Genomic DNA, 11,075 nt, shown 5'->3' on the forward strand with positions numbered 1-11,075 from the left:
ATAAACAAATACGCATATTTTTTTTTATATATCTTTAGCTTTTTATTTTTTTTTCTATTGAATATGTTCTATGACTTGAATTATAAAAATAAAACTTTTATTTTATTGGTTGGTTGAAAGAAATTGCCATTTGGCAATAAGCCCGCCAATGTGTAAATAACATTATGTACAAAAAGTTAAATAAATAAAATAAAAATAAGTTCATAATTAAACCATTCAAACCAAGCAACTCTTGTGCTGAGTACTATTTTACCTAAATCATATTAATAAAATATTTACATCCGGACGTATGAAAAATACAAGTTTGTGTGTGAAATAGAACCAGAATCCTGGACAAGCGTTTTTGACTTGATAACTACTTCCAGGTAAAAATTCTCTTGCGGTAATAAGTCCGTCCGTCTTGTGTAGCTGTTGGCGCATTCGCCTACCGATCTTGAAGTCCTGGGTTCGATTTCTGAGAAGGTGGACATAAAATATGTATTTAAAAGGTGGTTTTATTTTGCAATATTTCATCAAAACATTGTTGATGTTAAATTCAATTCAATACTGCATAGAATTACTTCTGCAAAGTGCCATAAAGGTATAATATTACGAAAATAGCGCTATTTAAGTTCATAATAATCCATGTAAATCAACGTACGTGAAAATACAATAAATTAATAGATAAATAAATCATACCTCCATAATGTGCAGCCATAAATATTCTTGTGAATTTGTTAACATAAATATTACAGAAAAAAGTGTGTAATATAAATAATTGTTAAACCAACTTCCTCTCTAAACACGAGCATTGACCGAACGTTAAATATGAAATTTCAATATGTATTATGTTTTTTTTTTGCACCGCAACAGGCCAGGAAGCCCAATTACAGAGGTGAATTACATCACAGAACACCCAGGACCTTACTTATAAACTCGGCGTAAAGCTACACCTAAGTATAGTGGTATAAATCGAGTGAGAATACCATCCGTATTCTACCACTATAATAAGAATGGTATTCCCATCCAAACTATACCACTATAATTAACTGTAACCTTATGCTAAGTTTATGAGTAAGGCCCCCAGGCTTGAGAAAAATCACGTTTAATTTTTGTGTTCTCACCGGGAATCGAACTCGGAACCTTCCGTGTGTGAGTCAAGCGTCTTGACTCACACACAAAAGTTTCTAAGTTCGATTCTCGGTGAGAACATACAAATTAAACGTGATTTTTTTCAAACCTGGATGTACTATGTTGTAATTTACCACTGTTTTTGGGAAGCCTGTTGTGGCGTATTTTTTTAAAAAATCTTTTTTTCACAAAACAAAAAGGAAGTATTAAAACGAATCGAGATTATGACATAAACCCCAAAGTCACGGTTAACATGTATGGCATAAATACTTATATTTACGAACGCGTAACATGTAACATGCTCGACTCATACATATTTGATTCCCATACCGGAAAACGTTTACAAAGAGGCATTAATGCCATTTCTTTTCCACATCCCCTTTCCTCAATAAACACGTCTTCCCGAGACCCACACAGAGTGTTGTAGACGTGTAGAGTGGTGTTCTTAGGAGCGGGCGCACCCAGCAACAACTATCCTAATACGGTATCTAACGTAAGTATGATGCCTACTTGTAGATGTATAGTCTGTATACGTATGGTAACCAACACACCCCCATTTGATGTATAAACGGTTGTATTGGTTCATAAAAGGGTGTAACGTTAAGCCTTATTTCCAGGGTACCAGAATCAACTGGAACTATTTACTGATAATATATTTACTGATAATTACATGTTTTTGAAATAAATCGGTACCATCATCATTGTTTATGAATATTTACATACACACTAGAAATAAATTTCAATGAGAAGGAATGTGGAAGTCTTGGCATTAACAGGCCATGAGAATTCTGGATCTGGTGCCCGGGCGAATAAAAAAATATAATTCTGCGTATGAAATAAAACTAATAAGCTACGTAAAAACCCTGAAAATCGAAAACGAGTCAAGAAAAGTCTGCCTCATAGTGGAGTCGTAGGCATATATATATATTTGGATAATTTATATAGAGCCGTTTTTGTGAAAATCACCTCAAGGGCGCTGTACAATAAATAAATATCCCAGCACTTTTTGCAGCCACAGAGCGCACGGACGGTTGGGATTCTTGTTTCTCGTCTCCAGTTATGATATATAGGAGCTAGATTAAAGCACGTCTTGCAGCTACAGAGCGCATGGACAGTAAGAAATCTAGCCCCTATTACATTTTTTTATTTATTTGACCATGAAGTTTAAAGTTTTAGTGATATTTTTAAAAATGAAATAAAAAACAAGTTTATAAAAATAGAAGTTAGATAACAACAAGTGTTGCAGAGTCTGAGCGCATGGACGGTTGGAATTCAAGACCTATTTACGAAATTTGGATATTTCGTAGTTGATAACATTTACCTATCGAAGCCAGATTACTAATCGTCTTGCAGCTTCAAAGTACATGGACGAGTGAAATTTTAGCAACTTAAAATTATCAATAAATTTATGTTCGCCTTCTGTACTTGATCCTTGGAGGATCGACATGAAATATTTGTTAATAAGGTGGTAACATGTCTTTGTTTTTGGACTAGAACCTGAAGTATAAGGTTTTACGGAATAAATGCTCAAAATATGCTGCAATTGGTGTTCAAATGCAGTTCCCTGTGTACCACTGGATGCAAATGACACGCCTATCACCCAAAATTTTAAAAAAAAACATTTTGCAATATATATATATATATTTGGATAATTTATATAGCGCCATTTTTGTGAAAATCACCTCAAGGGCGCTGTACAATAAATAAATATGCCAGCATGTCTTGCAGCTACAGAGCGCATGGACGGTTGGGAATCTAGTTCCTCTTCTCCAATTATGATATATAACAATTATAATATATAGGAGCTAGATAACAGCACGTCTTGCAGCTACAGAGCGCATGGACAGTAAGAAATCTAGCCCCTATTTACATTTTTTTTATTTCACAGTGAAGTTTGAAGTTTAAAGTTTAAGTGATATTTTAAAAACAGAATTAAAGCAAATTTATAACAATAGAAGTAAGATAACAACACGTCTTGCAGCTACTGAGTGCATGGACGGTTGAAATTCTAGACCCCATTTACTAAATTTAGATATTTTATAGTTGATAATATTTACAAAATATGATAAATACAGTATGATAGCTAACTTCACAAAAAGTCTTGTAGCTTAAAACGCATTGAAAAGTAGAATTTCAACAACATAAGAATGATTTTAAAAAGTTAACGATAAAAATAATTTTAAAAAACTCAATAATAATACATCGAGCAAAAAACTAGTAAGTATGGCAATTAAGTGAACATGTAACAGCACAAAAAGTAAATGATAAAAAACTTAACAAAGATAGCATTCCTTAACTTATAATTAAGGTCAACAAGGTGATAGACGCTACTCAAACTCGAAGGGTCACTGTTTTATTTAGGTATGCAGTTTACAGGATCTGTTGTCTATTTCCTAGTAAATAACTATAAAAACATTTGGTTCACATTTGGCTGTTCCCTGGGAGATGATAGTAGAAACGCATCTGTATGCGTAGTGTAGAGTATAGGTACCATGGAATCTATCCGCTTCTAGTTAATTTTGTTTTGTTATTATGTTTCCCGCTTAAAATTTCTGATTATTATTATTTCACTTTGATTAAGATGTCAGATATTTTACATTTATAAAGATCTAGGATTTACCATGGACAGACAAAATTAAAATGGATGAAACACATAGACGGACTCACCAAAGTAATGGCATCATTATAACCTTTCTTCGTTAAAATTAAAGACCTCATACCAAAAAAGCAACAAATGATGAATGAAGCCTATGATCGCCTTCTAGGGAACCGGCAACAATACAGACATAAAAAGGATACAAAGACAACAAAATAAAAAAATTAAACTAACATACAATTATAACTTACCTTACCTGACCCCTACAACTGAACTGTACGAAAAAAACAATTTGAGATAAAATACTTGACGAAAATTGAGATATAAATTGCATACAAAATTGCCCTGGGAAACACAAAAGACGATGACATCATATTCACCAAAAATACTTATACACATAAATAAAGCCCCAGAGTACAACAACACTACCACATTAAAAATCAAAGACAAACGGATCTCGACATTTGTGCACCTACCGTGCATAGTTTTATCACACATTTGTCTGAAATATCGCCTTTCGTCAGCATTCAGCTTACTTTCATTCTTGTTTTTCCAATTCTATAACCCAAATATAAGGGTCGGCACCGGGAGTTCATCGTTGACTGCTTGTTTTGTCTTCTGTGACAAATATTTTTTAATTTAATTCAAGTGCAACGTTCAATCTGTTCCCGGTACTCGCCTCCCATTAAATATCTTTTCAATTCATTCCATCCCTAGTAAACATACTTCCCAGATACACACAGTAAAGATTATTTTTCGTACAAAGATGTTAACAGCGGTAGTGATTTATAATAAATAACATCATCATCATTTCCTTTCCGCCCCTAATGGTGCATAGGACACTGGATCGGTACACCAATCGCAGCGTATCTTGATATTTTTTTTGTTTAATGAATGAAAGATGATCAGTCTTATGCTTCAGTTACCAGTCCAGAGACTATGAAATATTTTAGTGTAAAAACACCCGTTTAAATAAATATTTCATTTCAACCATGTCGGGAATCGAACCCGAGATCTCTTGCATAGTAGGCAAACGCGCTGATAATTACGCCACGTGGCTGACTAAATAACATAGTTATTATAAAACATTATTATCGAAATTCAAATATAACAGTAAGCTGTGCATAATCGCTTATTAGGTGTTCATTTTTGAATTTGGAAAAAAACGGGTTCAGCTTTTGTTAACACCTAATATATTATATACAAGTCTTTGTAAGTGTATTTAACATTATTGCGATTCGAAAATATTTATTTGCGTTTATAAAAATAAGTTTAAAATAACTCCATCATTAATGCTTAATAATAGATCGAAATCGGTAAATATTTTTGCACCCCTGGTCCCGGGCGTTTTGTTTGTAATAGAAGGTCGTAAAAGGACCTCTGTGCGTGATTTCTAAATAAAGAAGTTCTATACCGCCATATAAACGTACGTACGAAGTACAAATAGCGTACGTGAGTACAGAATGACCGACTGTAATGATGTACGTATAATGGGGTTCGCAGTTCGTACTATATCCCTATAGGGTTGCCACAAAATAACATAGGTACGAATTGTTAAAGTTTGTAAAACAAAATACATGTATGAAATTGTATTAACTCACTTTCGATGAATCAAGAATAGAGAGGGTTTTAAATATATCTAAATGTCAGATCGTTGTAAACGTACATATTCTACAATGTTTAATTATGTCCAAATGCTTGCAGACTGGCTGGATTTCCTCCCTAGGGAGTTGTTCATATTTAAATTTATTTCAACATATTTCCTTCTCAAAAATGTTTTCCCTCTCTGTTGAAATAAATGTAAATATGAACAACTCCCTAGGGAGGAAATCCAGCCAGTCTGCAAGCATTTGGACATAATCAAACATTGTTGAATTACTACCTGGTAAAAGAAGAAGTATAAAAATTGGAAAATTGTTTTCAGGCGTTGCCTAGTAGGTGATTTGGTTCAGCCGGATGAATCTCACCCACGTGATAAAGGTTTCAGCTCTTTTACTTCACAAAAGTCAACAGATGGAAGAGTTGAGGAAATGTGGATGTTCAAACATGGGCAGAATGGTGAACCTGAACTGGTTCGTTAGAACTGTTTCCACAGCGCAACTAGAGATGGCAATTTGCGCATTCGCGGGTTTGTGAATTCAGTACTGGCCGACCGTTTCTTAAGAACAGCCTTATGAACAGACTTATGCAGTTCCTTATTTTAGAATTAGATGGAGGGCAGTGAATTTTACTTTAGTTAGCACATAACTGCGCAGTCGAAAGGTAGTGTGTGAGCTTTTCGCAAATTTTTGAATGAACATCGAACCCACCTCAGATCGCTACAATTAACAACAAATTAATAAAAAATGGTTTTTTTGTATTTGCTAAAAAGATTAGTTAACTTATAGCTGATTTTATTGCATAAAATAATAAAAAATATTTGTAAGAAGTCAACATTTTAGAGAAGCATTGGGTCCATCCAACCTATGGACGGACCGCGCATGAAAGACGGAGAAAGATATTGAAAGAAGGGTGAGTGCCGGGAACAGGGTGAGCAGCGCACTAAAATGTATCATAACATACAAATGTTTGTCTCGTGAGGAAAAATCACATGGAGTTCTGGAGCCGACCCTTATGGGAGCGAAGTATGGAATTGGAAAAACAATGATTAATATCAAAAAAAGTTTGAATGCTGTTGAAATGCGATCTCTCAGACCTCTCAGTGATAAAACGACGGCGAAAGAACGACTAAAAGGATTTATGATATGAATGTTGATGGATGCCGAATACGAGGAAGGCCGAGAAAAACATGGCACGATCAAACACAATAAATACTTGAAGATGGACATCTCAAAATAAATAATCGGCGAGCGTGCATTCTAAGATGTATAAATGTAGTGGAAGCGAGATTTGTATGCAAAAACAGAGTGATATGGAGTAAAATAGGTGCGAAGGTTTTTACGGTCACTGTTATCAATATGTTTCTTTTTTGATTTGGGTGATACCATGTGTGTTGGATTTGATCCGACGTTTTGGCTACCATTGTAGGAGCCATCTTAAATTAAACTCAACATGGTTCCCAGCACTACATATTACAAAAACGAATAAAAATGTGCCTACTGCCGACTGCAACACGATACAAATTACTAGTACTTAAACACACACTATTTTCTACAAAATACACAGTTTACCCTGAAGATGGCTCCTGCAATGGAGCCGAAACGTCGAAGCAACAAACACACGGTATCACCCAAAAAAAACATATTGATAACAGTGACCGTAAAAACCTTCGCTGCTATAAAGGAAACGAAATAGCAATAAAAATTTCCTTAAACTGAGATATTTTAAATACTATTTATTTATTTATTTATTTATTTATTTATTCATTTATTTGTTTATTCATTTATTCATTTATTCATTTATTTATTTATTTCTTTATTTATTTATTTATTTATTTATTTATTTATTTATTTATTTATTTTTTTATTATTATTATTATTTTTTATTATTTTTTATTATTATTATTATTTTTATATTGTGTGTATTCTTTTTCTTTTTCTTTTTGTGTATTCTTGTGTCCTGTGCCAAAGGAAACATTTTACAAAATGTGAAACATGCCTAAGATTAGCTATTTAACAAAGTTAACATAATAATAACAATAAAAAAAACGTAAATTATCTAATTAACCTAATTATTAAACAATAAGTATGAGGACAAGGCTTATATATTTGGTTCTGGACTTGATAGTTATAAAACGAGTCTGATTTCTTTTTTTCTCTCGCAATATTATTCTTAAACTTTTCTTTATATTTAAAAATGTTTTTTTTTTTTTTGTTTTTTCATATTTATGTATTTATTTTGTTAATATTTTTGGTTGCTTTTGTGTATTTACCTACTTGTTACTATTGTAATAGTTATGCAATTTTATAATTTTTTGTTATGTTTTTACATATGTATTTTTTTTTTCATATTTATGTTCAATATATGTTTAAGGCAATTTATACCGTTTATGTAAAATATATAAAAAACTAAAATTATCATTAAAAAACATAACCAATTTATATAGACCAATAGAACAAATTTCATAAACAGTACACACATTTTACCTATTTGGCTTATAAAACTATTTAATTTTTTACCAGCACTCACAAATCAGTCAATAATTTATTGTAAATCCCCGTTCGTTAGTTTTCCACATATTTCCTGTATAAGAAGGCTTAAAAGGTGACGAAAGATGACGTCCCAAGTAAAACCAAAAACAAATATTCGAAAAATTCTGGTTACATCAAAATAAACTGAATAAACAATTTGTGAATAGTTATTGTTGTGCACAATTATTGCAAACAAACATAAATCTAGCACGACGCTAACGGAAAATTGTATGTAAAAAAATATTTACTACACGCGGTAAAAATAAGAGTATTTAATTGTACAGCGAAGTTTCTTGAAAATGTATAAAAAAAAAATATTTCAATTAAAAAAAAATTAATTACTTCGAACTACGTCACAAGTTCTTCCGCATCAACCAATGATTGAGTGTTTTGACAGATTTTTGGTTTCCGGGAAGCCAACTCACCAATCAGCAGAACTCACAGACGAGAACTTGTGATGTCACGGGCAGAGTAATTAAATAATTTAAAAACCTTAAAAAAGCATAGCGCTGATTATACGATACAATTTTTTTTTTTTTTTTTAGAAGTTTTCTTATTACGTACACAGCAAAATTTATATAATACATACATATTTCTATCACGGACACAAGATGTAATGAGAATACAGGTGATATTATTTATGTTAGTGTTGTTATTGTTTTGTGAATTTGGAGTGTGTTGTGTGGTGTGTGGAATATAAAATGAAGTATGTAGAAAGTGGTGTCAATGTTATGGGAGTAGCAATATAATTGGGTTTACATTTTGTTAATTAGTACCTTCGTAATAAAATAAAATTATAAAATAAAAAAAAAAAAGTTTAATCTGTCTACCTCGTGGACTAACGCGCGCGCGCATTTGCTTATCATACAGTTTAAAATATGTTTTTTTTGTTTTCAATCGCACTAGTTTAATTTTTTTTATTAAGATTTTTTCTTTTATTTTTTTAATGAAATATTTGCGTTCTTACGATTTAAACAAATATTTTATTTTGACGGCCATTTTCAACGAGTTGTAAATAACTCACTATTAGAAAATAGTAATCAAGTTGGGGTAGAGTGGGATTCGAACCACGAACCTTTGGTCCGTGAGTCCGAGATACTAGCCACAGGACCACAACCCGATTTAAATACAAGATACGATGCGGTAAGTGTATTAATGCATTGCCCTATACACCATTAGGGGCTGACAGGGAGAGAATGAATTTATATTATTTGAAAATTTAATTCGGGGAGTGTTCAACAATCATTCATTTTTTTTTAATGATCTGGTACGTTCACATTAAATAAGTAGGTAAATAATAAATTTCCTACCATGCAAGAAGTCTTGGGTTTAATTCACGACATGGTTGACATGAAATATTTATTTGAAGGGTGTTTTTACACTAGAACATTTCATAGTCCCTGGACTGGCACCTAAAAACGTCAGGCTGATCATATTACCTTCATGTAAAAATAATCAAGATACGCTGAGATTTGTATACCAATTCAGTGCCCTATGCACCATTAGGTGCGGAACGGGAATGATGATGATTAAATATAAAATTTATATTTGAAACACTAACTTTGTGGGTTATTCATTATAATAAAATAAATGCGATAGAATTCATTAGTTAAATATACCATGGTAAAGAAGCTTGAGTAGCTTTGAAACCGGTCCGATCAAAAAATAAAAAAACCAGTGGTTAAAAACAAAATTGTTTTTTGTTTTATTTGGATGATAAAAATACATATTTATTCGAGGACTAGGAGCGTCTTGTGTCACCAATACATCTTCAGGCTCCATACTTTGCAACGAGAACGAAAATAGTTCCCGGCGCAGCTAGTGCCAGCCGCGCTGTGGGGGGGTGGGGAGGTTTAAAAGTAGTTGCATGTACCGAAGCAAGTGGCAGTGAGGGTCGGTGGGCGGAGAGGGTTGCTACTTGCGCCCTCACCCCGCATGCACTGCCACGAGAGAGTGAGGACCCCGGCCGAAGTATTGATTCGGTAAAATGTGATTTTTGCCCACTACTAGCCGAGCGCACACGAGTACCTACATTCACATAAAAAGACTGTACATCAAACGGATTTTTCTCGTTGGCTTCCGCGGTGCACGCTGAAATACAAGCTAGGTTTAGGGTCAAGAAAGGTCAATTTCACAAAAAATCGTAAGACACACACTTTATTGGTATTCAATAAGGGTAATGATAATCAAAATTGACGTTATTAAAATTAAAATGAAACAACTTTTATTTTATTCGCTTATTTTCGATTTTATTACCGACTGGTTTCGAAGCTACACAAGCTTCCTTATCAAGGTATACTAAGTAGTGAATGTTATCCTATTTTATAATTTTAACAGCGTCTACTAAATATTAAATCTAAACATATGGAGATAATAAGTCAAGTCTTTGTGTCGTGTAGTATTTTGTTTTCGTGAAGATGTGGAGTGACCATTACTATCTTATGTAATATATTACCACTACTACCATCACGCCATTTCCCCGTCGGGGTAGGCTGAGAGAATGAACCATCACACGCATATATCCTGGCGACCTCCGTGGTGTAGTGGTCAAGGCGCTTGACTCACACACGGAAGGTTCCGGGTTCGATTCCCGGTGAGAACAAAAAAAAAAAAAAAGTGATTTTTTTCAAGCTTGGGTGTTCTGTGATTATATGTATTATATGTTCAGCATACTAAATGGTAAAATCGATGTTTCATCATTACTGGGACAAGTAAAATTCAATATTCTGACTTGTAGATTGAGAAACAATGAAGTACTATTCATCGATCAGCATAGAACAAACTATGGCCTTAATTCTCCAATGACCCGTCTTTGTCGTATTGTTAACTCAAAACAAGATCTGGAGTGTATTGGTTTAAGTTTACTACGATTTAAACGAGCACTAAATAAATAGTCTAGATCTTGTCTTGATGTCCCTTATGTTTGTCAATGCTTCTTTTCTTTTTTTAATGTTTTAAACTATTCTTTTATTGTTATATTTAAACCCTTAAATTGTATACATGGACAATGTCCGTTAATAAATAAATTAATGAAATAGTATTGTAAACTACATAAGATTAAAAAGAAAATACAAAGAAATTATTATTGTCTCTGAGAGACAAGAGATAGGACATTGCTCTGTTGGTTGGTTTCATCTTTCGAAAAGTGAGTTAAATATTTATCTTTTGTACAACTCTCTTTGCTGTAGGAATACATCGACCGATCTGTCTTCAGACACTTCATTGTAAAGCCTGAGCAT

The sequence above is a fragment of the Micrasema longulum genome, unplaced genomic scaffold, assembly GCF_059751315.1.
Source record: "Micrasema longulum isolate JH-2025_06_02 unplaced genomic scaffold, ASM5975131v1 h1tg002081l, whole genome shotgun sequence".
Taxonomy (NCBI): domain Eukaryota; kingdom Metazoa; phylum Arthropoda; class Insecta; order Trichoptera; family Brachycentridae; genus Micrasema; species Micrasema longulum.